We start from the raw sequence: 23,305 nt of genomic DNA on the forward strand, positions 1-23,305 counted from the left end.
AACTGGAGGTACAGCAGAGCCCGGCACTCTGGGGCACTGCTAACAGTTGGGTACGGCTGAAGTTTTCGGAAGCAGTGAGAGCGTGGTGAGGGGCAGGGCTGGAGAGGGTAGCCAAGTGCTCAGTCCTACAGGACATCTCGGTCCCCTAAGGGACGCTACGAGGAAGGCAAACGGGAACTCCTGGCGGATTTTACAGAGGAAAACGGCATGACCGGGGTTGTCATTTTTCCACAGAGCACCCTGCTGTGGTGTGGACAATAGATTGCAGGTGAGTGAGAGCAGGATCAGCAAGTAGAGTTATGAGGCTGCTGCTGTTATCCAGGCGGGATGTGATAAAATCCGGAGCAAAGTTAACAACGGCCAACCGTTCTCCAGCGCTTACTGTGTGCCAGCCACGCTCTGTGATAAATATTTGCGAATGTTATCGCATTTCATCCTCATAGCTGCCCTGGGAGTAAGTGCTACTATGGTTATCGTCCCCGTATTACAGACGGAGGCACAGAGGCTCGGTCCTGTGCTAAGTGGCAGAAGGAAGGTGTAAGTCCATGGACCCTGACATCAGCACTCAGAACTCTGCTCAGTGCTAAGGACAGTGGGTGGAGACAAGGGTTTGGAGTCCGGAGCTGAACAGGATGGGAGGCCCTCCAGGACGGTCGTCAATGGGATCAACAGTGAGCCCAAACACATGAGCAGGTTTGAAGAACCCTGCAGTCATAGGGCTGGGATTCTGGGACAGTGTCCAAGCTCAGGAAGAATCCAGTGTGTTCCTGGTGCTCTTACTGTGGGCCTCCCTGTGGCGTGCCGACTCGAGGCAGGCTCCACCAGACGTCTCTGCTGCGGCTCGACTCCTCACGGCCTTCCCCTCTTTTCCTGCAGGAGTGCTGAGAAAGGGGCCCCACTCCCAGTTCAGGCCTTGGGAGGACATTTCTGCAGGCTCACCTGTCCTCCTAGGACCCTGCTCCTCACGGAGGGCACTGCCAGTGTCTGCACACTGGTCAGGGGGTCAGCTAGCGCTGGTCATCTCTGGACCGGGCCCTGGCCTTCACTTGGGGCCCGTGGCTTCCCATACCAGCGTGAGGCAGAGTCACCTGAAGGAGTCTGGCGCTTGGGTCAGAGCTGAGAAAATGGAATCTGCTCCTCAGGAAGAGCTTTCCAGCGGCAGTGTGGGTTCTGCATGTGCTGCCTCTCCTGGGTCACGGAGTGAGAAGCCTCCCTACTCACCTCTGTGAACTCTTCCAGGCCCTGTAGCCAGTAAGGCCAGCTGATGTCAGGAGACCGGTGGCCGCTGAGCAGCACTGCTGAATCACCCCCAGTAGTGAATGCTGCGCCTCCATGTGGAGCTCTGCTTTGTCCTTTGCAGGTCAGGGTGTTGGTTTTCTTTTTTTAATAAACAAAACTGAACCTGACTCACAACTCAATAGAGGGCCACAGCTTGCTCAGAGTCACCAGCATCACCATGGTAACCATGTCATCGTGAGCACTTGAAAAGGAAGTTATCAACAGCAACCTGCGGCTTCCTTCCTACCTCACAGCAGCCCTGGGCTTCTACCGCTCCCTGACTCTTGGGGCTGCGTGAATGGCCCCAGGCCTGGGCTCCCCTCAAAGCTGAAAGTAGGGGCTTGTGGTTCCCACTCATGCTTACCTATCTGCCTCCTGGACATACTTCCAGAAGGACCTGAGAAAGTCTCTTTCATGCTGGGGTCCTAGGGGCAGACATGAAGCCCATATTTTAAAGCTGTTTATCTATTTTAAAACAGTTTTCTCATTGCTACCAGGAGGATAAAATTGTGTGGTGGGTACAGCTTCAGAGATGATAAAAGTTAGAATTAAAACAAATGTGAGGATGTTAATAATAATAATAACCATTTATTGAGTGCCTACCACCATGAGTCAGGCATTGTATAGGAAGCTTTATATACCTTGTCTCCCTTGCTGTAATTAATTTTCTACAGGCAATTTTATTTAATAAATTTATTTTAATTAGTTTAATAATAATATCTAGCATGTATTGAGTGTTGGACTCTCTGCTAAGCACTAATGTATGTTTTCCCATGGGAAGCACTGTGATTATCCCCATTTTACAGATGGGAAAACTGAAGCTTAGTGAGGTTAAAGAATTTGTCTGAGATCACTCAGCTACCAAAGGATGGAAGTAGGGTTTGGGCTAGGCGTATCTGGCAGGCGTCCTCATTATTTTAGTATTGCCTAAAATTCGGTAAAGGCACAAAGTACATACTGAGTGTGGGCTTCCCTGATAGCTCGGTTGGTAAAGAATATGCCTGCAATGCAGGACATCCTGGTTCGATTCAATGGGAAGATCCCCTGGAGAAGGGATAGGCTACCCACTCCAGTATTCCTGGGCTTCCCTGGTGGCTCAGCTGGTAAAGAATCTGCCTGCAATGCAGGAGACCTGGGTTTGATCCCTGGTTTGGGAAGATCCCCTGGAGATGGGAAAGGCTACCCACTCCAGTATTCTGGCCTAGAGAATTCCATGGACTATACAGTCTATGGGGTCACAAAGAGTCAGACACAACTTTCACTTTCACAGACTGAGCAGATAGAGGCTCCAGGTTTGCCTGGTATAAGAGACTTTCTCCAAGAGCCTTGACTAGTATTTTACCCCCCAGAAGTTTCCTAGTCACCCTCATCAGGGTCAACTGGAGAGACTGAAGGAAATGCAGATTCTAGGCCCAACAACATCTATTGCATCAGATTTTTGGGTGTGGGGCCTACAATTCTGTGTTTTGGGCAGCTCTCCATGTTGAGCTCTAACACTGGAGAATTTAAAGTTGACTAAGCTCCTGGAGAGCAGGGACCATGCGTTCACTGAGACATTCCCAGAGCATGTTCAGGGCATGGCCTTGATCAAGGGCTCAGAAAGCATATGTTGGATTTGAATGAAAATGAAATGGGGCCTGTCGAGACCCCTAAGCCTCATCAGGGCCAGGCCCTCCCTGGCTCCTGAGAGTCCAATGCCTACCACCCCCACACCCCATGTCCCCACCCCAACCCCTTGCCCTAGCAGAACTGCCCCTAGGCTCTGCTCAGTCCTGTGACTTCCCCTGCAGTGGAAGCAGTGGGGTACATCTGTTGCCATAAAGCTCCCCTGGCAGGGGGTGTAGAAACATAAGCCAGCTTTCAAGGCAAATACTACCCTGACTCCTCAGCCAAATGTCTTGGGTGGATACCCACAGGTTAGAGAGGAAAGCTTGGGATCTCTTTCTCTGACAAGTTTTAACCATAGGAGAGGCTTATTTATCAGAGCAACCCACCCAACATCAAGTAACAAGGCCCTGGATCTATAAGCAATGCTATATGCCTATTAGGGACTATTAAGCAGTGGTTGAAAAGTAAGAATATTGAAGAATATTTAATGACGTAGTAAAATCTTCACCCAAAAAATAAGAAAAAAGACAGAATACAAAGTTACCTGCACTGGAAAGATGTTTGTGAAATGTGGCAGAGAGGCCAGTGGTCCCCCAGTATCTGTTCTCCCCTTTTGCCATAGTAATAGAAGCCCTGCTTGGAAAAGATCCTATTTCCCAGGGGCCATGGGACTGAGCGCTGGCTTGTAGGGTGTAAGTGGAAGTGATGTGTGTGAATTCCAGGAAGTGTCCTTTGAGAAGAAGGGGATCCTTCTTTGCTTCTTCCCCCTGGAGCAGCTGTCTTAGGTCGTGAGTGGGAAGCACGTGCTAAGGATGGTGAGCCCCAGTTAGAAGGAGCCTGGGTCTCTGATGGTCACAGAGTCTTTGTACCAATCTGGGCTGCTTCCCTCCGGACATTTCCTAGGGAGAGTAATGAACTTGTAACTTTGGGTTTTCTCTTATTTGCAGATGAAACAATTATAATCAATGTAAGATATTTGGTTAAGTAAACAGATAAGGCAGGTTCAAAATAATATGAATTGTATGATTCCAATTTTATTTTCAAATGTGTGTTTACATATATTACATACGTATGCTATTGATGCTTTTGAACTGAGGTGTTGGAGAAGACTCTTGAGAGTCGCTTGGACTGCAAGGAGATCAAACCAGTCCATCCTAAAGGAAATCAGTCCTGAATATTCATTGGAAGGACTGACGCTGAAGCTGAAACTCCAATACTTTGGCCACCTGATGGGAAGAACTGACTCATTTGAAAAGCCCCTGATGCTGGGAAATATTGAAGGTGGGAGGAGAAGGGGACGACAGAGGATGAGATGGTTGGATGGCATCACCGACTCAATGGACATGAGTTTGAGTAAACTCAGGGAGTTGGTGATGGACAGGGAAGCCTGGTGTGCTGCAGTCCATGGGGTTGCAAAGAGTCAGACACAACTGAGCGACTGAACTGACTGACTGACATATGTATGCAGAAAAGTGGACAGGAAGGTTAAAAACTAAAATGTCAGCAGAGGTTATTTCAGAGTGATGAGGCTACAAGGTTTTCACATGTAGTTTTGTTTATCTGTATTTTCCATTGATTTACAACAGAAGTTATTTAAAAAGAAGTTCTTTCCTGTAAACTTATTTAAAAAGCAGTTCTTTTTAAATAAGAAAAAATAATAAAAGGTATAAATGACCCCTATATATGATCCATATGGGTTCTAATCATAAAATATATACCTTATTCATGATTACATGGAAAAAGGCTGAAAAGAAGTGTGCTAAAGTAAATATTAATCTCCAAGGGCATGGGAAACTGTTTAAAATATATTGTTGGGAGGGAAAAAGGTTATTAAACAGTATAATTCTAGGGTTTTGTTTTCTGGTAAAAAGAATAAAGTGAATATAAAAGGAACACAATGTCATATGCCAATTATATCTCCATTAGAAAAAGATTAAAACTATATAAATACACACTAGAAAAAAGAACCAGGAGGAGATTAGCCAATATATAAATTGCCTGATTCCCAAGGAGAGATTTTGGTGATTCTTATTTTTCTCTTTCTACTTTTTGGCATTTTCGAATTTTTTCCCCCATAAACCCGTAAGAAGCTTATGTATTTAAAAATGTTTTTATTTAGAGAAATTTTAACAGTACAGAAAGGGGTGTTCCAAAACACAGTAAAACACACACCTCTCCACTGCCCAGAGCTCAAATGATTAATATTTTGTTATACGTAGTTCCTGTCTTTATTTTTAAGAAACAAAGAGGAACAGTAACGTCCTCTTTATGTATGTCTATCACGATCACTAAAAACACTTAAATTAGAGAGAACTTTCCCTGTCTGGGACAGCCAGGGTGGGGCCGTGGGAGGATAGGACGGAGGCATTCAGGGCCTGTTCACTTCCTTCCACCTTCGGCCAAGGGTTTGGTTCCAAGTGCCTATTTCCAGGATGGAGGTGGCCTGGGTACCAGGGTGCCAGATCGGCCTGGAGCTTCCCCTGGAGCATACAGTGGCCGGCAGGGCTGAAGAGGAGGGTCCCGGCCGAGTACTTCCCTCCTGAGGTCAGTTGGTGCCCAACCAGTGTTTATGAGGAGGGTGGGGCCCCGGTCGCCCAGCTCTGAGGCCTTTGCTCTCAGGGGAGCTGGCCCACGGCAGCCCACAAGCAAAGGGTGGCAAAACCACTGGCTCCTGAGAGGCTCGGAGGCTGGCCCCCAGCTGGGAGGATGCTGGGAAGCAGAGGCCAGCAGCTAGGTGGTCAAATGGTCAGTGGAGGTTAAGGAGGATCAGAAGGAGGGAGGGGAAGGGGAGGAGGGGGGAGAAAAGGGAAGAGGCAGGAGCATTCACAAGAAGGTCGAGAATTTACCTGACCTTCTATGGGTAGTTATTATGTCCATTTTACAGAAGAGGAAACTGAGGCTCAGAAGGGTTGGGTCACTTGCCCCAGGTCTCCCAGCTCCTATCAGTCCAGACTGAGACTCCAACGACCCCAATGCTCACGCTCCTGCAGTCACATCAGGCTATGTCATGGTGCAGTTAGGAGGCAGCCATTCAGTATGACTCAGAGCCTAGAGCAAGGCTTGGGGTCATTTGGAGGTTGATTTCCAGGAGGCAATGGGATGGGAAGATGAGGTTTCTGAGGCAGCCTGTTCTCATTCAGTGTGAGTTGACAAGGGCATCAGCCACCGTCTGGTTGGAGGCTCAGAGAGGCTGGTCAAGTCTGAACTGATTTTGGAGAAGGAATTTCCCAGGGTCCTTTCTTTTTGACTTTACGGAAAGCAAAAGCCTCTAGGCCCATAGCCAGTTCTTCAGGAAAATATCAGAGCATCTCCCCAGAACTGGGAGGGAGATGAGAGTGGAGCCACCTAGACCTTCCCACTCACCTGCCAGACACACATCCCTTCCCTGTCTGCTCCTGGGCCAAGGCTGGGGGCAGGCTGCTATGTCCACGTGTGTCTGTGTGTATGTGGGCAGCGTGTGCGCACACACACACACACACACAAGCATCAGTAGCAACCTCCCAGTGCACACCATTGTCAGGCATGCCCTTGTCTCCAACACCCGGCAGAGATCCCCAAAGATGGAACAGGCCTGCAGGCCCAGGCCGAGTCACGGACAAGCTCTGTAAATGATCCATCTCCCTGTGGGCCTCCTATTTCCTTGACTCAAATGCCAGGAGGGGTGCCCTCTTGATGCCAGTGCCGTGGGCCAAGAAAGACACACATTAACTCCTCCTGGGGAGGCTGCAGTCTTTTATCAGGTGGAGTTGGTTGAAATTTTGGCTCTGTTGAATTCTGGCTATGCGATCTTGGCAGGTTCCCTAACCTCTCCGAGGTTCAATGCCTTTATCAAATGGGGATGTTTTTGTTGATGATGATGATGATAACAGACCACATACCTCCTCTTCTAGTGGCTGGAGGATTAAACCCAATAGTACACAGGAAGTGTTTGTGTGTTTCACAGAGAACCTGGCGTGCAGCAAACAGCTGGCGGAGGCACCTAACGCTTGCCTCGTTCTCGGCCTCTCCATCCTGAGCCCTCTCTTGGGATCTGGCCTTTTCTCAGATGCGGCAAGGGAGGGACGAAACCTCCATCCCCTTCTCAGGCATTGAGTATTCCCCTGCTCAGAACTGAGGCAGCTATACAGTGTCTGAGGGCCAGCTGGAGGAATTGGGGCTGAATCTAACATGCCAGGGAAATGGGTAGAGAAAATGGGCCTCCAAAGGAGGGAGACCAACAGGTGACCCCTGGATGGAGAACCTCAAATTCCACTGCTTTCTGGCCTGACTGGGCCCCACCTTATCTCTTCTGCCCCTGCTCTCTGCAGATCCTCACAGACAGGTCACCAGTTCCTCTAGTTCCTCCAGGAGGTTGTTGTTCAGTCGTCAAGTCGTGTCCAGCTATTTACGACCACACGGACTGCAGCACGCCAGGCTCCTCTGTCCTTCACTATCTCCCAGGGTTTGCTCAAACTTACTTCCGTTGAGTCAGTGATGCCACCCAACCATCTCATCCTCTGTCTCCCTCTTCTCCTGCCTTCCATCTTTCCCAGCATCAGGGTCTTTTCCAATGAGCTGGCTATTCACTTCATCAGGTGGCCAAAGCATTGGAGCTTCAGCTTCAGCATCAGTCCTTCCAATGAATATTCAGGGTTGATTATGATTGCTGCCCAGATGATTATTGTTGACAACAATTAGGATGCTGCTCCCAGGTAATGACCACTGGCTCTGTGCCCGGCAGGGCAGCAGGCATTATTTCCTTGTCGAGACAACCCAAGGGGGGATACTGTATTTTTCCCAGAAAACAGAGGAGGACACTGAGCTCCAGAGGGGTTAAGACTTGGCCATGATGGAAGTGGCCCAGCTGAGATTGTTTTGAGGCTGGGAGAACACAGGGGCAGAGTGGATCTTGATGCGCAGGAAGACATCCTGAAGACTCAGACGCACCGGTTGCCAGGGCTTTTGGTCTGGGATCCATGCAGTCCTGCTGGAGACTGCTCCATTCTGCTCATGGCCACCTAACTTGGCACCCAAGGGGTCCATGGGGTCCTGGCTGCAGGATGGATCTTCTGCCCACCCTCATGCTTGGGAGTTTCCTGTCTGCCCTGGGCTGAATGTTTCTGTCTCCTCTAAGTTCGTATGAAGAAATCCTAATGCCCAATGTGATAGTATTAGGAGGTGGGGGCTTTGGGAGATGCCTAGGTCATGAGGGGCTTTTCTGGTGGCTCAGATGGTAAAGAATCTGCGGGCAGTGCAGGAGACTCAGGTTCAATCCTTGAGTCAGGAAGATCCCCAGGAGCAGGAAATGCAACCCAGTCCAGCATTCTTGCCTTGGAGAATTCCATGGACAGAGGAGCCTGGTGGGCTACAGTCTACGGGATCATGAGGATGGAGCCTCACGAATACTATTAGTGCTCTTAGAAGAGATCCCACAGAGCTCCCTGGCCCCTTCCAGAACAGGGCTCTCACCAGAACCTGACCATGCTGGCACTCTGATCTGGAATGTCCAGCTTTCACAACTGAAAGAAATAAATTTCTCTTGTGTATTAGCCACCTGCTCTGTGGTGTTTTGAGATGGCAGCTCGAACAGACTAAGGCATCACCGTTCTCTCCAGGGAGCCCCTGGCCCCATCCAAAGCTGGGGAAGGAGACGAGGCTGCTGACTGTCTCCTTCCAGCCCAGGCTGGGCAAGGCCCAGTTAGGAGAACAGAACCACATTTTTAGTAGAGGGAATGGTTGCACGAGCTGCAGGGCACATGGGGAGCTGGGGGAAAACTAGTCCTCAGGAAACTGCCACAACCCCTGAGGCTGGAAGAATAAAGGGAGGAGGGGTGGTACCTGAGCCCAGGGGCTGGGGCTGCCCACTGCGAACTGGAGCCACGAGGGGAGGAAGCCAGGACTGGAGACGTCCCTGGAAGCTGGGGGTCAAGTGGAGGGTAGGGACAATACCCAAACTCCTTTCTTTCTCCTATACCTTTCGTTGGGTAAACCTGGTCAGAAGCCAGTTGGCAGGGAGTCTGGGGTGTGTCATTTGCCTTCCAAAGATGTTGAGCAGAACAGATGTGCAGCAGAACTGCACATTGTCAGTGCTGGAAAGGTCCCGGGTCTGGACACAGGATGACTACTGCCGAGAGCCTCAGGCAGAGACATGGAACCTTAGAACTGGAAGGGACTCAGGGAATGTTTCTGCTGGAAGGCACACTAGAGTGTGTTTAATTCAAACTTCCGATTTTATAGCTGAAGCCTCAGCTCTCCGTGCAAGTAGCCATGGGTGCGTCTGAGAAGAATTTTCTAGAGATGAGGGCCATGTGACTGTTTTAGGTGTTTAGGCTGGGGCAGAGAGAGGCAAATGCTTATAATTAATCTGTGAGGTCATCATTCCAGGAAAAAGAAGAAAAATAGTGATGGAACATTTATTCCACAAGGAATGGATGTGACAATAAAGAAAAAACAGATGACCAGGACGTAGGCTGTTCCAAGGCAGCTTCCAGCTCCCAACCTGCTGGAGGGCTCCTGCTGGGGAGGATGGGAAGGCTCCGGAGGCTGATGGTAGGGGATCTCTGGTCACCCCGGTTGGGTCTGGTAGACCCTAACTGACAGAGCCGGTGTCCCTCTGTGTACATGACTCACTTGGTGATCTCCACCAATCTTGTCCTTCACTCTGGTGACTGTGTTTCTCTCTGGTCCTGACTTCCTCCCCATCAGCACAGACCGCAGTGATCTGGGGTCTCACCATGCCATTCTTCCTGGCCCAACGAGGCCCACCCAAGTTATAAGACCAGAGGAGATGCTGCCAATTCCAAAGCCACCCACCAGCATCTGGTTAAGAAGTGAAAGTATTAGTCTCTCAGTTGTGTCCGACTCTTTGGGACCCCATGGACTGCAGCCCGCCAGGCTCCTCTCTCCATGGTGTGGGTAGCCATCCCCTTCTCCAGGAGATCTTCCCCACCCAAGGATCGAACCCAGGTCTCCTGCATTGCAGGCGGATTCTTTACCATCTGAGCCACCAGGGAAGCCTGAAACTCAGGTCCAATCCAGCTTTGTCAGTCCAAGCAAAGCTGTTTCACTTCTCTAAACCTTAATCTGCTTATCTAAAAAACAGGGCTAGCAACGATGCATACCTGCAGGGCTGTTGTGAAGGGAAAATAAGCTAACGTGTGTGCTCAGCATGTGCTGAGTGTCCCAGATGGTAACTTCAAAAGGCGTGGGAAGAAAAGCTTGGCGTTGCTGCTGAGTCAGGAGGAAGCACCTCTGGACCTTGAAGGTCCTGGCTGACCAGAGTCCACTCACTGGTCATTTTCCCGGAGGTCTGATTCTCCCACATTCCAGTGGGCTGAGTAATGAGGCAGCCCTTTCCCCAGTCTGCATCAGGGGAGTTCTCACGGCTGAAAGAAGGAAGTCTGTTGCTCAGAACTGGGACATGCCCCGTTTGGGGCACCACTGATAGCCGTCTGGATGCTGATCGACGGGCACAGAGAAGCTGAGTGTCCCTGTTGCAGGACCTGCTGGGTGTCTGAGCACTGTGAGGCTCCCCCTGCCTGTTTGTCTGCAGAGTCCACCTCTGGTCTCATCTGGAGGACAAGGTTGCCAGAGTTCAGGCTCTCCCCTGGGCTTTCTCTTGTGTGCTGGGGGCAGGGGGGTGGGGGTGGGGGTGGGTGGGTAGGAGGCCTAGTAGCCAATCAAAAACTTTCTTGGACTTCCCTGGTGGTCCAGTGGCTAAGATGCCTCCCTACGCATGCCCAGGTTCAATCCCTGGTGAGGGAACTAGATCCTACATACTGCAACTAAGAGTTTGTATGTCACAACTAAAAGACCCCATGTGCTGTAACTAAGTCCTAGCACAGCCAGATAAAAAAAAATAAAATAAAATACAAATGAAAGAAAAGTTTCTTGTGCTTAGCATAATGTTACAGAATATTGGGACTCCAGAGCTTGAGAAAGCTTCAGACAGAATCCTGGACCATCAGGGAGTGGGGGCTGGAGCCCAGAGGGCCCTCTTGATAGATTGCACATTGTCAGTGCTGGAAAGGTCCCGGGTCTGGACACAGGATGACTACTGCCGAGAGCCTCAGGCAGAGACGTGGGACCTTAGAACTGGAAGGGACTCAGGGAATGTTTCTGCTGGAAGGCACACTAGAGTGTGTTTAATTCAAACTTTCGATTTTATAGCTGAAGCCTCGGCTCTCCGTGCAAGTAGCCATGGGTGCGTCTGAGAAGAATTTTCTAGAGATGAGGGCCATGTGACTGTTTTAGGTGTTTAGGCTGGGGCAGAGAGAGGCAAATGCTTATAATTAATCTGTGAGGTCATCATTCCAGGAAAAAGAAGAAAGATAGCGATGGAACATTTATTCCACAAGTATGTATTGACCCCTTCTGTGCCGGTTCCAGCGGGGAGATGAAGAGGGGTGAAACACCGTAAGGGAAGAAGCGGGAGAAAACCAGTGTGAGCTGCTTCCGACAGAAGGACATTTATTGGCTCACGCAACTGGAAGCTGAGGTAGGGTGGGTGTTTTGGATTAAATTGTGACCGCCTCCCAAATTCGTATGTTGAAGCCTTAACTTCAATGGGGACTATATTTGGAGATAGGGATAATTAAGGTTAAATGAGGTCATAGACTGGAACCCTTATCCATTCAGACTGGTGTTTTTATAAGAAGAGGAAGAGACACCAGAGCGCTCTCTTCTCATACACACAGAGATGAGGCCATGTGAGGACACAGAGAGAAGGTGGCTGTCTGCAGGTCAGCCGGCGAGGCCTCACCAGAAACCAGCTCTGGACTTACAGCCTTTTAGAATCATGAGAAAGTAAATTCCTATTGCTTAAGGCCCTTTGTTGTTCAGTTGTTAAGTCCTGTCTGACTCTTTGCAACCCATGGACTGTAGCACTCCAAGTTTCCCTGTCCTTCAGTATCTCCCAGAGTTTGCTCAAACTCACGTCCATTGAGTCAGTGGTGCCATCCAACCATCTCATCCTCTGTCACGCCTTCTCCTCCTGCCCCCCATCTTTCCCAGCATCAGGGTCTTTTCCAATGAGTTGGCTCTTTGCATGAGGTAGCCAAAGTACTGGAGCTTCAGCATCAGTCCTTCCAAAGAATATTCAGGACTGATTTCCTTTAGGATTGACTGATTGTATCTCCTTGCAGTCCAAGGGACTCTCTAGAGTCTTCTCCAACACCACAGTTCAAAAGCTTCAGTTCTTCGGCTCTCAGCTTCCTTATGGTGCAACTCTCACATCCATACATGACTACTGGAAAAAACATACAGTTGGTAGTATTTTGTTAGGTAAACCCGAGCAGACAAGACAGTGGACTTCAAAGTTGTTTAGTCCAGAAACTATGACTCCATTTCCCTGGATTCTCTCAGCTCTGCTCTCCAGCCTATTTCCAAGGCTGGTAGCAAGAGCACTGCCAAAGTTCTACTCCTGGGAATGTCCAGAGTTAGAGAAAGAGAGAAGGTTGCTCCATGATGTTGCCTCATAAAAACCAGAGAGCTTTTCCCCAGAAACCCCCATCAAACCTTTCCTTGTATCTCTTTGGCCCTGACTAGATCACAGGTCTAAGAGACTCCAAACACAGAAGTCTAAGCAAAATAGAAATTTCTGTCTCTTTCATATCACAGAAGAGTTTGGAAGAAAGCCATCCAAGACTAATAGGAGGGCTCCACCATCCTCCAAATGCGGCTTTCCTCTCTAGATCTAGGGATACTGCTTCAATTTTGCTCACCTCTCAGAAAGGGAGAAGGGCTGGGGAAGGGCAGGGGAGCATATGTACATTCTTTTTGAGGGCACAGCTTAGAAGTGGTGGGCTTCCCTGGTGGCTCAGCTGGGAAAGAATCTGCCTGCAATGTGTGAGATGTGGGTTTGATTCCTGGGTTGGGAAGATGCTCTGGAGAAGGGAAAGGCCACCCATTCCAGTATTCTGGCCTGGAGAATTCCATGGACTATACAGTCCATGGGGTCACAAAGAGTCGGACACTACTGAACGACTTTCACTTTTACACTTAGAAGTGGTAGGCTGTTGTTCACTGTCTATTAGTGGGAACTTAAGACTCACAGCCATTCAAGCTGCAAGGGAGGCTGGGAAATGTAGTGCTTACCAGGCAGCTGTCTGCTTGGCCCCAAACAGGGAATACTGTTATTGGAGAAGAGGAGAGTGGAACCAGAGAAGTGTCTCCCACTTACTGATTTTAGGCACAGATTCCTGAATCAATTCTTAGGAAGGGTGGTGGGCCCACCCCTGGGCAAGGGACCAGCTTCCACAGAGGCACACGGGCTTGCCTAAGCCTCTGTATTCTGGGTCTGCTTGTTATGGCAGCTTAGCTTGTCTGCTAGACAATACACTGAGTCTTCTACTGGGTTGGCCAAAAAGTTCGTTCGTTTTTTTCCATGTCCCGGATGAACTTTTTAGTCAACCCAACACTTCTTTGGCATCTCTTAGGAAGCTAGAAAGGGAAGAATGGGTGCTAGGTAATCAACCAGCAGGGTCCAGTATATTACCTGCCTCTGAGGCCCTCTGACTTTGGGAGGGGGATGGGTTTAAATAGGTCACTATGGGTCAACATGATAAACGGTAAACGAGCAGCAATATCTAAGTTGCAGTGAAAACAGCCGAAAGAATGAAGAGAAGTCTTCTCAGAAGGGACAAAGAGTATCATGAGTTCATTTTTTTCTGGGTCTTACAGGCTATGTGGGAATTCCCCTAAATGATTTTGGTTGGGAAAGAGCCTTTCAGACAGAGAACAGCAATCACAGAGACGGGAAGGCCCATGGGGTCTGGCTAGTGGTCTGGTGTGGCTCGGGAGTGGGAGGGACGCTGAGGGTAGTGAACGAAGGCCACCTGAGAGCCTGGGGAGGCAGCGGCCTGGCTGCCAGGCCTCTGGAAGCTGCGCAGGGTTTGTGAGCCAGCAGAGACATGGGGAGATATGCGTCTTTCTCTGAGGTAGAGGCTGGAAGATGACTCGTTAGGAAGCTATTTCACAAATTTGGCTGAGTAATGAGGAGAGCCTGCAGCGGGGCTGTGGTGGTGGGAAGGGAGACAACCAGATTGTTTGCAGGGAGATTTTGGTGGCAGAACTGACAGAACTTGGTAACTGGGTGACTGAGGGGGGTAAGCAAGGATAAGGAAGGGGGTTGGGTGTGGTTACATATGATCCTACGTCTACATGCTTGTGCTAGAAATCTAGAGAAGGAGGACAAGGAAAACAAGTGTTGGGGGTGAGAGGAGAAAACGATCACCCACCCTCCTGAGCCTGGTCCATGAAAGATTTCTTTGGGTCCCTGAAAGTATGACATTCCTTCCTAACTCAGGGCTTCTGAACACTGTCCCTACTCCATGGAACACTGCCTTGTCCTCAAATCTCCAATTGGCTAATTCCTCATTTCCTCTAAGACTTCCTTTCTTCTTGTCCTTTTTTTTTTTTTTAATTTAAATATTTATTTATTTGGCTGTTCTGAGATCTACGCTCTTTGTTGCAGCATGCGGGATCTTTAGCTGTGGCATGTGGGACCTAGTTCCCTGACCAGGGATTGAACCTTGGCCCCCTGTATTGGGAGCATGGAGTCTTAGCCACTGGGCCATCAAGAAAGTCCCCTAAAAGCCTTTCTCGATAGCCCCCTCTGACCTAGATGAGAAACCCTCTTCGATTTTCTTATAGTACCTCAGGTCTTTTTTTTACAAGCCTCTCAATCAGGGTGGTTTAATCACTCAGTCATTTCCATGAGGGACCACATTGGCCTTGCTCGTGGCTTCATTCTCAACACCTTGTCCAGTGCCTGGTACACTGTGGGCACTTGTGCTGGGTTTGAGATATTCAATAGTTGTCTTTTGAAATAGGAGTTGGACAATAGTTTTCACCAGGGCCCACTCAGGTGTGATGCGAAGCAATGAGGCCACCATGGGGACAGTTGATTGTGACCCCTTTTATAGGCCTGGATCACTCTAGACCAGTGGTTTTCAATCAGGGGTGATTTTCTCAGCCAAGGACATTTGGCATGTCTGCAGACGTTTTGGGTAATCCTGACTTGTGTGCATTTGTGTGTGTGTGTGTGTGTTACTGAGGCTAGTGGGTAGAGGCCAAGGATGTTGCTAAACATCCTACAATGTACAAGACAGTCCCCCACAACAAAGAATTATCCAAGCCAACATGCCAGTAGTGCCCAAGTTGAGAAACCCTGCTCTAGAGATGGATGAGCCAACTGGATGGCCAAGTGCCCATGTGGAGTACTGGCTGCTATGACCCAATCGAGGAAGAGCAAGAGAAGCTTGGCGGCTGTCATACAAAAAATATGGACTCGTGATGAGCAGCCAGGGGCCACCTTGGATCGGCCTCAGACAAAGGCCCAACACCTTGGATAGTTTCTCCTTAACTCAGCTCCCGGCTGTAACCCCAGAAGGCCCAGCCTGGCACTCACCTCCCTCTGACTCATGCCATTGGGTTTCTTCTGCTCTTTGGTGGAAGCGGCCACCGCACACTCTTCCCACCCCATCTGCCTCGCTGATTATTTTCAGCTTGGCTTGCAGAGGCCCAACGCTGCAATTACACCCCAACCTCAATGGCTCCTTCTGAAAATAACATTTGGGTCGAAGAAAACCTCAGTCTGGTGGGCTGGATTTTATACTAAACAGTTAAAGAGTGGGTGTGGGCATGGGAGTGGGGGTGGGGACAAGGGAGTGGCACGATGGTACAATTAAGAGAAGAATCTGGAATAAGGGCGAGGGAAGAAAGGGAAGGAGTGGTGGCAAGGGCTGTTGCAGAAAGAAAATACATCTCTGGGGGCAGGGGTCAGCCATCTTTTAGAAGTCTTATGCCAAGGCTTCATTTAAGTCCCTAATTGAAGGTTCTGTTTGCCGAAATAACTCACCCCTACCCCCAATCATTGAGGCCTGGGAAATTCATGTCTGCCTGGGGCCAGATGAATTAGTCTATGGGCATACCAATCTTTATCCAAGCTAGTGACCAGATTTTCCAACCCCAAAATAGGAGCCACATGGTTTGACACAGGATTTTTGCTCTCATTCCAAGCAAGCATGGCAGCCTGGGAAATGTAGTTTCAATGTTGATAGGTGGACTTTCTAAGCAGTCCCACGATCAGTGAAGAAGACAGGACCTTCAGAGGAGGGATTCTCAAGGAAATCAGAGCTGTATGGGTAACTTTAGTTCAGAGAAAAGAAGAAAACACTAGAAAAGAGAAACTTTGACTCATCCAGGGGGTAGTAGAAGGGGAGAAATAGGAAGTGAGGAGAGAAAGACTTGGAAGCACAGGTTGGATCCCTAAGGAAGCAGACAGAGATAAAGCTGTATGAGGTGAGAATGGGGAAAACAGGCCAAAGAGTCCAACGCATCAGTTAAAGGCTGAATTGTGCAGTCAGTCAGACTTGGGTTCAAATCTGGAGTATGTTAACCACCTGGGGGATCTTCAGCAGTAACTTAGCCTCTTTTTAGGCCAGGGGCTTCTCAGGCGGCACTTAGTGGTAAAGAACCCACCTGCCAATGCAGGAGAACCAGGTTCGATCCCTGGGTCAGGAAGATCCTCTGGAGAAAGCCATGGCAACCCACTCCAGTACTCTTGCCTGGAGAATCCCATGGACAGAGGAGCCTGGTGGGGTACAGTTGGAAGTGTTGCAAAGAGTCAGACACGACTGAAGTGACTTAGCACACATAGAGAGTGGTATCAGTCTAGAGTGAGGTTAGTCGAGTTTGCATCCTGACTCCATGACTTCATGCAAGTTACCTAACCTCTCTGTGGCTCTTTTCTCCTCTGTAAAATGTAAACAACATCCACCTTCTAAGGTGTCCTAAGGACTTAGAATCTTAGAACAGTGCCCGGGACGCTGGCAATCACTCAGCATATGTTAGTTATTGTTATTACCTCTGGAGCTTTTCTTCAAATGTAGCAGACAAAACACTGTTAGCTAACACATACATTTTTTTTTTAATTTGAATAGTTATGAGTTTATTTTCGAGTGTATTAAAATATACGACTAGCACATCAAAGCTGTGGTTTCACTAATGTTGTTGCTTCAGGCAAGACTATGGAGAAAAAGGGAATCGATTTAAAGTTAATTTTAAAAATAAGAAAAGTTAATAAAATAAAAGTCAATTTAAAATATACAACATTGGAGGAATGTGGGTATGGAGGAAAATCATGCAGGCAATACCTAAATGGCTCACAAACTTGGAAAATAATCTAGCTGCCATGTTCCTTTCTGCTTATAAAAACCCTTCTAAGGCACACGGGTGGGGAAATGAAGGAGGACAGATAACTGATGTAGATGCTATCAAAACTTTGCCCCCACCCGTCCCCGTCTGTAACCGCTGTCCTTCCCTCTTCGGTAGGAAGGCCCAGGCCAGCAAGACCTTGACATCCTAGTGAGCTTTGGCAACCGCCCCCCTCACCCCCCGCCGCGAAAGCATTGTGGATTGGGGGCGCTCAGGGAAGAGGAGCCGAGCTCTGGACACCGAAAGCCAACTCCCCAACTTCGCTCTTCTGTGGCGTTAGGGCGATTTGGGCCTCTCTGATTTTTTTGGATCACTGGGTCAATCAGTCAGCCAATGCCTCGGGAGAAGTTTAATTAAGCTCAGATCGCCGGCGCGAGCTGCCAAAGGTCTCCCTGCCCGCCCCGCCCCCCGCACATCTGGGGAAAAGCTTCTCCCCTGCCCGGAGGGGCGGGCCCCGGCTCGCGCACGCGCATAGGCCGCACGCCCCGCGCCCCGCGGCAGGCTCGGCTCCCAGAACGGCGTTGCAAACTGTTGCATCAGACAGCAAGCAGCCGGCCGGGCCGCCAGGGTTTCTAGGAAGATAGGAAGGGTTTGAGATCCTTTGTGGTCTCTCGGGAGCCTTGGCCGTCACTCAAGGTGTTTACACACTGGTAACACGATCCCCTGAAATCTCACGCTTGCTCCAGTCGGCGGAGGGACTTAGCCACAGGTGAAATTCGCTGAACTTCGCTGCTCCTGCCCCCCCCGCACCCCCACCCCCACCCCCACTTAAGGCACCAGACTGGACCAACCGAACTGGATTCGGTGCGCTTTAGTAGGGGCATGGCCCCTGAAGGAATGAGCGGAGTTTGATTTCTCTTCCCAACTACAAGAATGCCCCTGAGGAATTTCTCTCACTCTATGAAAGTGCAAAACTAATTTCCCCAGACAAACGCTATTGCCGGTTCCCAAAAGGGCTTGGAAAGATCCCCGCAGGAATATTCAGGAGTTTCCAAATCTCTTCACCCCAGCAGCTGGACACACAGACACTGACCATCAAAACCCTCTTGGTGAGTGGACACACGTCCTTCTTTACGGATCGGCCTTCTTTGGCAAATCTCAGCCCCCGTGTTATGGAGGCTTTGGACATGAGCCAGAATGCACAACCATGAACTCAGTGCAGACACAACACGCATACACGTTCTCTAGATCCAAACAGCGCTGCAGCTCAGCTAATGGAAAAGTCCTTAAACCTCCCTGGGTCTTCTGGTCTCTGGCCCACTCCTTCCTCAACAGGAGAGAAAATACTCCTGTATCTGGAAGGAGTGGGATACTCAAGAAGAATGAGTACTGATTTGGAATCTACTTTCTAAAGAGATTTCCAGGGACATAATCTGAATTTTTGAATGGATTAAAACCAAGATCATTCAGTATTAATGGATTTTCCAAAAAGACAGAAAGTGACAATTTACCTTCAGCATTCTGTCTTTGCTAGGGTGTTAATGGTGAAAATCTATTCCATTTGAATAATCTTGAAAGCTAAAACAGGCCTAGTGTTCTTCCTTCCCCTCATTATTATAGATCACTCAGGATCACTCAGTCCCAAGATTAAAAAAAAAAAAAAAAAAGACCCAAAAGACTCATAAGCATTATCCCACACATCCTTTTGCCAGTTAATCACACATGTCTGTTTAAGCCAACATTTTCCTTTGGACAGTGGGGTATTATGGCACTTTGGGATTTTTCACCGTACCAGATGCTCCATGAATATGGCCTGAGCTACTTTGGTCAATAGTGATCTTATAAACTGAAGGGATGACTATTGGAAATGGAAGGAACCTGGGCTAGTGGTGAAGCTGGAGCATTCCTGAGCCTTGCTTCTGAAGGTATATCAGGACCCAAACCTCCCACCAAATATGGAGTCACCACAGAGGTATCTGGGGTCACAGGATGGAATCTCAGGGAGTTGCCGTAGGCTGACAGAATTTCAGGTGTGTCTGAGCACCGGTCCTCACCTGGAGAAGGAAGTCATTCACTACTATTGGGCCTCTCCAGGCACAGAAGTTGGAACCATGAGGTCAGAAGACAGGTGGGAACGGGAGAGAGTAAACTTCTCAGCCCTTGTTAGGGTCTCTGCTGTACTGTTAGGATCTACGATCGTAGGCCCTGGATGCATGCTTGTAATGAATGCACTGACAGAATGAGGGAAGCAGCAGAGAGAGAAAAGGTCAAAAAGATCCCAAGAATTTTGCAAGCAGCAGCCTGGGATGTTCAGGGCTTTCTTGTTTTGGGTAAGAGGGGAATCCTTCTAGTTCAAAGACATAGGGCAAGAGAGACACAGCTATTAAGTGACAAGTCTCGACAAGTTCCTTCTGCTTTGGTTTCCCAGTTTGGAAAAAAATCTCCAGTTGGTGAGTCCAGAGTTGGCCAGTCAATCTCAAACCAAGCCTAGTGACATCATCAACTATTGCTTCATCTCAACTGAATTCCCGGAGCAAACTTCTGGAAAAGTAAGGGGTCTGAGGGAGGGTGTGTGACTGAGATCCAGAGGACAGAAAAATCCCCCAGAAGCCACCCTTTAAAGCCATAAGCAAAGTGATAGCCCAGATGATTAGATGATGCAGACACTGAAAGTGTGATTCGTTTTCCACATTCTGAGAGCTCGCTCACAAATTGTCAACACTACACCCGGCCTAAACCTAGACAAAGCTCCTGTTCTAAAGACTTATGATCTAAATTCCTTGTGGAAAGTCTGTCTTTGAAATGTTTAAGGCACCTCATTTAATCCTCATTTCCACTTCAAGTCAGGTACCTCCTTCCTGAGAAATCCACCACATTTGAAGTTTGTAGCTGGCCTTCCTTCTGCTTTTGCTATTTACGTGCCAATTTAAAGGGTGGAGAGAGCCACATTAGTTTAAAAATAAAACACAAATAGCGAAATGAGGCTTGGTTAAAGTAAAAACCACAGAAGGGATTTTTTTTTTTCCTCTCATACTTTTCAGATTTTCCTAGAACCACCTTTATTTCCTCAGAGCCCAGGCACAGAAAGTGAGTGGGCCTCTCTGGATGCTCTTCCAAGGGAAAGCTGAATGCCTCATTCCTATTCTCCTCTCATTGCACCTTGAGGATTTGTTTTCCTGTTTCAGACAATTGAGTCTCAGACTGGGGCTCAGCAAGGCATTGAAACCCTTGTTTCACATGGGGTTTTTCTGAGCACTCTTAGAGTAGATTTTAATTTGTTTTTGCATGGTTTGTATCTTAACTATTCTGTTCAGCTGTATCAGCTTGTACATTCTGGGTGATGGGTGATAGGGATGTGGCTTTAAGGTCAGATAACTCCTGGTGGATTCCCAGCATTGCTACTTAGCAGTCTTGTGACCTTACCTGTCAAAAGAGAGTAATGATGCACACCTCTTGGGGCTGTAATGAGGATTAAGGAGTCAAGCAGAAAGGGCTCAGCACAAAACAAGTACTTAATACACTGTCGCTATTACAAAAATAGATCCTTTTATCTATTCGCTCCTTCCTTGACCAATTTCCTTCTCCGGTTTTGGAGAAGGAAAGCAAGTTCATCATCCAATGGATGATTTTTGCCAATTTTGCATCACCAGAGGGTCTATAAAGGAAGGGAGACAAGGCCGAGTTTGACTTATCATGGGATGTCTTTTAATGGGATAGGATCGGTGTTCTTGCCTCTTAAGAGGTGACCACACCAACAGTGCAGGGATTGGGGAAATCTTGAAGGCAGATGGTTGGGGTGGCAGGAGCACACACGATGGGGAAGAGTGGTCAGGAAAAGCAGGCCCAAGGCTGAGACGAAGGGCCAGATGGGGAGGTGGGGGGAGGGGGGGTGCCAGCTACGCGGAATAAAAGGCTCCCACTTTGGGGTTCTGAGTCTCCAGGCCTGCAAGCGGAGGCCCGCCAGCCCCAGGGTCTGGGGATCGTGGGACCCGAGGCGCGTGCGGCAGCGCCCTCTGCCGGCCGCGCGGGGCAAGCCGCCAGTCAACGCAGATCTGCAGGTGGGACCCGGGATCCCTCCTGCTGCCTCCGCCCCGGCTCCATCCCTTCAGAGGACCTCGCCGACTGGTCCCCGACCGGATTTCGGGAGGCGCATCTCTATCTGGCACCTGTGGACTCATTAGAGAAGATGCTCGGAAACATCCGATTCATCCGAGATCGGAGGCCGCGGGAAGCCACCCAAACCCCGCAGAGGCTGCGCCCCTGGGGACCCGGGGCCACAGCCTGCTGGTCTGTCGGAGGTGGTTTGGAAGTAGGATCGCCTTTGGCCAAGACCGCGGGGTCTGCGGACAGAGAGGAGCCCTGAGTTCGCTTTCTGCCTCATCCATTTTCCAGCTAGGTGACCTTGGGCAAGGTACTTAACATTTTCCGTGTGCCTTAATTTCCTCATCTTTAAGATGGAGAAAATGATCCCGACCTTGGCGGGTTAACCTGACGATTACACGGGATCAGACGGTCTGGGCTGAAATTATGGCACTGGACATCAGCCAGCTGTGCGCCTGGGGCAAGTTACTTAACCTCTCTGTGCCCTGGTCCCTGCAAAATAGGGATAATAACGGTACTTACCTCCGAGGGTTTGTTGCCTGCAAAGCGTTTAACACCGTGCCTGGCACAGAGTAAGCGCTCAATAAATGGTGGCTACTGTGGTTGTGGTCGTTATTATTGTCCCTAGGACCGCCGAGCACACGAGCAGAACTCTAGCTGGCGGCACTTACTAGTCTTTCCTGGGTCCGGCTATTTCTTTGCGGGCATTGTTAAAATCTTTTACCAGGTGCTAGCTGTCCTTATCAGTGGCCGAAGGACAGCCGGCCTTCCAGAGTTTGGAAAAATCGAGGTTCCCCTGGAGGAGGGCCAAGAAAGCGGCCCACGGGCTGCGAGGACCGGACCTCCCGCGAGGACACTCGCGCCGCCCCGCGCCTTCTCCGCCCGCGCCTCCGTTAGCGCGCGTCAGAGCCGCAGTGACGTCGCCGGGCCCCGCGGGCGGTGGGGAGGCGCGGCCTGGACGCGCGGGGAGCCGGGGACGGCCCGGGTGGCCCGGCCGCGCGAGTGCCCTGCGGTCTCCGGCGGCGGCCGAGGCAGCGGGAAGGCCTTGGGCGGACTCTCCAGCATCTGCCGGGCTCCCGGGCGCACCCGGGCTCCGCCTGCAGCCCCGCGCGCCCCGGACCCGCCCAGTCCCGCGCAGGGCTGACTTCCTAGCGGCCGCTCAGCGTCTGAGTGGTCCTTCCTTCCTCTCCTGTCCTCTGCTTCCCCGCATCGCCCTTCTGATTCCTTTTCGTCCCCACCGATCCGCTTACTTTCTTCTTCCTCTTTCCTCCTGGACCAACTGGTTTGCTGTGAGTGATTAGCAACCACCCACAGGAGGCGCCTCCCACTCCCAGCTCCATCTGCAGCCCTCGGGACGCCCAGTCTCTTCGCTGGCCTGGCCGGACAGTTGCACTTGGCTTACCCTGCACGCATCTGCAACTCGCCGCGTTTTGTCCCTCTCAGTGATGGCAGGGCCATCAAACTAGACACCTAGCGTTCCCCTCTAAACACCTCTCCAGGCACTCTCCATTTCTTCATTCTAATTCCAGGCAGCCTGGTTCAGGTGTCTCTCTCCCACTGGCTGTTAACACACCCCCCGCACTGCCGCCTTCTTCAAATCCAGCCTCTGCACACCGCCAGAGCGGGTACCTAGTCATGCCTGGCCATGCCTTTCTCCTCGTAAGGCTGCCCGGACTGGGACCCCAGCCCATTCCGTCTTCACGGACACCCTCCTCTGCCGTTTTCTATCTGACACCTTTATCCGGAGCTAGTCCTGGGTGTCGGCCCCTGCTGGGACCAACAGTATCTTTACTGCTGTGGGGCCTGATCAAGGGAATTTACACCTCCCTCCGCCTCCTCTTACTCATTCTCCAACGCTTAAGATGTGAGTCACCTCTTGAAGACTGCCTTCCCGCTTCTGCTATCTGGCTGAGTGAAGTGTCTCTGGACCCCCAGAGCTTTCCGTCCCTGCTGCTTGAGTCATATTTGGCACGAAGGCCTGCTCTTTCAAGATGGCCTCTGAGGCTCTGCCTGGTCTCTGCACCACCCCCCACCCTCACCCCGCACCCCACCCGCTTCGCCCTCTGCTCTGGCCACACCGGGATCTCAGTTCCCAGCTTCTATGTTCACCTTTCCATGTCAGCATCTCCGTACAGCCTGTTCTCTCCGTCTGGTGTACCTTTCTGTCCTTTCTCACCTACTC

At 50.0% G+C, this 23,305-nt stretch overlaps 1 long non-coding RNA gene across 1 annotated transcript; it reads right to left on the reverse strand.

Moving 5' to 3' along the window:
* Nucleotides 1-20,704: 20,704 nt before the first annotated feature.
* LOC123329699 lies at nt 20,705-22,518 on the reverse strand. The gene is made up of 2 exons (XR_006545226.1): nt 21,646-22,518; nt 20,705-21,188 (listed from the first exon to the last, which is right to left on the reverse strand). It is a non-coding gene; the product is annotated as an uncharacterized LOC123329699 (long non-coding RNA).
* Nucleotides 22,519-23,305: the final 787 nt, after the last annotated feature.

Source organism: Bubalus bubalis, chromosome 16 (assembly GCF_019923935.1).
Source record: "Bubalus bubalis isolate 160015118507 breed Murrah chromosome 16, NDDB_SH_1, whole genome shotgun sequence".
Classification (NCBI taxonomy): Eukaryota; Metazoa; Chordata; class Mammalia; order Artiodactyla; family Bovidae; genus Bubalus; species Bubalus bubalis.